This window comes from Bubalus bubalis, chromosome X, assembly GCF_019923935.1.
Source record: "Bubalus bubalis isolate 160015118507 breed Murrah chromosome X, NDDB_SH_1, whole genome shotgun sequence".
Lineage (NCBI taxonomy): Eukaryota > Metazoa > Chordata > Mammalia > Artiodactyla > Bovidae > Bubalus > Bubalus bubalis.
The window spans coordinates 2,521,312-2,524,963 of NC_059181.1; the positions used below are offsets into that span (position 1 = coordinate 2,521,312).

General features: G+C 43.5%; 1 long non-coding RNA gene across 1 annotated transcript; it reads left to right on the plus strand.

The window, feature by feature from the left end:
- Positions 1 to 1,780: 1,780 nt before the first annotated feature.
- Positions 1,781 to 3,191, plus strand: LOC102391039. The gene is made up of 2 exons (XR_006548755.2): positions 1,781 to 2,282; positions 2,796 to 3,191. It is a non-coding gene; the product is annotated as an uncharacterized LOC102391039 (long non-coding RNA).
- Positions 3,192 to 3,652: the final 461 nt, after the last annotated feature.

A 3,652-nucleotide genomic window follows, 5' to 3' on the forward strand; every position in this document is an offset into this window, starting at 1 on the left:
TTCAGTGCCATTCTCCCAAATCATCCCCCACCTCCCTCTCCCACAGAGTCCCAAAGACTGTTCTGTACATCTGTGTCTCTTTTGCTGTCTCTCATACAGGGTTATCGTTACCATCTTTCTAAATTCTGTATATATGTGTTAGTATACTGTATTGGTGTTTTTCTTTCTGGCTTACTTCACTGTGTATATTATCATATAAGAAATGCATTGCCAGTCTAGGTTGGATGCAGGATACAGGAAGCTTGGGGCTGGTGCACTGGGATGACCCAGAGGGATGGAATGGGGAGGGAGGAGGGAAGGGGGTTCAGGATGGGGAACATGTGTACACCCGTGGTGGATTCATGCTGATGTGTGGCAAAACCAATACAATATTGTAAAGTAATTAGACTCCAATTGAAATAAATAAATTTAAATTTAAAAAAGAAGATAACAGACACTGATTGACAAATACCAGTGTGGAAACATAAAAACAAAGGTGCAGAATGGTGAGATACACTGTGACCTTTGTCTATGGGACCAGTCCTCTCTGATATTTGTAGGAAATTTATTCCTCCTCAAGTCAACCTGCAACAAGCCAAAAAGTTTCCATAGTATTAGGAAATTTATGGATATGTTACTTTTTTTTTTTTCTTTTCATCTCTCTCTTTTCCTCTTCTCCTGGAGAGCTTCGAGAAGTTTTCAGCGGAAAATACGAGCTCAAAGGAAGCTCCGAGTGGTGACGATTTTTAGGAGGATCACTTGAGGCAAAGTATAGATATTACCTCCTCCACTCACATTGAGTGTTGATCTGTCCTTTACAGGGGCTCTATGTACCTTAAAGTGTCTCCCTGACATTTAGTAACAAACGATCTGTCTTTCTTGAGTCAGACTAATGGGGCAGCCTTGGAAGCTCTGCTGAAATCTACAGCCTGGCTTGACCATTGAGAGGGGCCCCTCCTCTGTGTTACCCGGCTTCTGGGTGGGGACTCGCTACAGACCAGCATGCAGTTCCAACTTCCATCTCTGTACATTCGAGTTTATCTAACTGAGCCCTGATGGCTCTCTTTCCCCGACACCACCGGTCTCAGGGACAGTCACAGAGTTGGGGTGTGGGGTGACTTCTAAACTCACTTGGGACCAGTGTACTCAAACCTTCTAAGCTTTCTTCCTTGTCCAATAGATGCTGTTAATGAGGACCACTTCTGCTGAAGCCATGCACCCATGCGTGTGACTGAATGACCTTTGGCTCTGGATCCAAGACCCAGCTGGAAATAAATCACTGACAAACTTCCTCAGGCATGAGGTTAAGGAGCATTGATTAGGTGAGGTTAAGGAGCGTTGATTAAGTGAGGTTAAGTGGCTTCCCTGGTGGCTCAGACGATAAAGCGTCTGCCTGCAATGTGGGAGACCAGGGTTCGATTCCTGGGTCGGGAAGATCCCCTGGAGAAGGAAATAGCAATCCACTCCAGCACTCATGCCTAGAAAATCTCATGGATGGAGGAGCCTGATAGGCTATAGTCCATGGGGTCGCAAAGAGTCGGACACGACTGAGCGACTTCACTTTCACTTTCAAGGAACGTTGATTAGGTGAGGTTAAGGAGCGTTGATTAGGTGAGGTTAAGGAGCCTTGATTAGGTCCTCCTCTTAGTTATAAGAAGGACAGAGCCCGCTGTGAGGCTGGAGGAAGGGATAAAGACTTTGTTTTCATGTTTGTCATCCCAGAGAAATAGGAGGCTTTCCAATAGTCTCGTGGGAAATATTTTCAAGTTTATTAAATGATACACTCAATTTAATTTTAGAAAACACATTTTAAGCTATCTAAATGTTAAGGAAACAACACAGGCATGGGGGTATATGTACCTTGGACAGCACATTCCAGTTTGATGTCAGATTATAAAGGAAAACAAATATTCCTGACCTTGAAATATCAGATGTGTTTGTGAGTTCTTATTCACTCTAAAGGTCAGATATCCAGATTCCCTCAAGCTTCTCCTAAAACAATCGTCATGATAACAATGATGAAATTACATAAAAGATGGCTCCTGCCAAGCAGGATACTGAAGATGACTTCTGTGTAACCTTGGTCTCAGGAGGAACAACCATTGGTTCATGACATGTCACGCCAACATATCAGCCCTATAAAAAGTGGCACCAGCTTCCATCCTCTCCAGCTACTGGAATACCCTCAGCCTCGGCAGAAGAAAGACCACGGGAGCCTCAAGATGAAGGTTTTGTTCCTGAGTCTACTTCTTGGTGTGATTTGTGCTGCCCAAGAAGAGGAAGCACAGCCAAGTCTCTCAGAGGTACCAGGGATGGTCTGATCTGGGAGGAGGTCTTGGAGAGAGAGAGAAAGAGAGAGAGAGAAAGAGAGAGAGTGTGTGTGTGTGTGTGTGTGTGTGTGTGTCTGTGTTCCTTTTGTGATTTTGTTATCGTGGATCCATAATGTGAGCCATCTCCCTCCATCTCAACACTGCTTCATTTATGGGCTCTATGCCTGTTCTGTTTCATCTCTACTGTGTATTACTTGCCTCTTATGCATTTTTTTTCTGCTCTAGTAACAGCGAGAGAGGATCAGCCAAACAGCTGTTGGATTTGAGATCCTGCATTTGACATCAGAGCCCAAGCTCCCTCAGAATTGTCTCAATTGCTTCTTTCCCTCTAACTTCACTTTTTCCGTACTTTATAAACCCTCCTTTTTTTCAGTCAGTTCTGATTATGTCTCTGACTTGCAAAACTGATGGGAAACTCATGCCTGATGAGGCTGGATGAAAGAGAAAGACAAGGACTACAATTTCTAAGAGGAATTTTGCTGTTAGCTTTCAGGGCAATGGAGAACGGCCTACATTGCATCCAGTAACCTGGGGAAGATCAAGCCCAACGGGCCATTCAGGGTTTACCTCCACAAACTTCTGTTTGATGATGAACAGGGCACAGTGGACTTCTACTTTTTTGTCAAGTAAGTAAAAATCACCCAGAAGGAAAACACATGTAAACCCCGAGCCTCTGGGAGGGTGTGTCTCCCCCGTCTGCAGGGAGCTCTCTGGATGTGTTGAGACCATGACACCCTGAGTTGTGGGGCTGAGCAGGGTCTCTGAGCTGGGGATGCAGTTCCCCTGTGAGTCTCCAGGGAATTTCCTGGAGCTTTTGCTTGGGGGAGGGGTGTTCCAGAAGCTCCACTTGCATCAACTCATTAAAGCAATGAGGGACACATATACACTCTCCTTATGTCATATAAGCATATCATGTGGACTTGTGTGTTTTCTTGTACGTGTGTAGGTCTTAACATTTGTGTCTTTCAGTGTTTAATCCTCTTATAGTACTGTGATGGAAGAAGAGTGTGTGTTTTCATAAAATTAAATATTTCTTTTCCTAAGAGGGCGATTTTTCCCCCTCTTATTTAATCAATTATTTCCCAGGTTATGAGAACACCCAAGGTCTGTCATGATGACAACCATCTGTTTACAGGAAGTATTTTTTAAAAACAGGTATTCTTTTATTTTTCTAAAATTCTAGATTCTTCCATATTCTGCTTTAAACATGATTTACCCTGTATTTGATGTTTATCTTTGGAACTACGGCTCAGATTTAATAGACAAGCCCTCCTTGTCACTTGATAGTGACTTGCCCTCAGAAAACATGTTTCCTCTCTTTTAAAGGTCACATTATTACATGC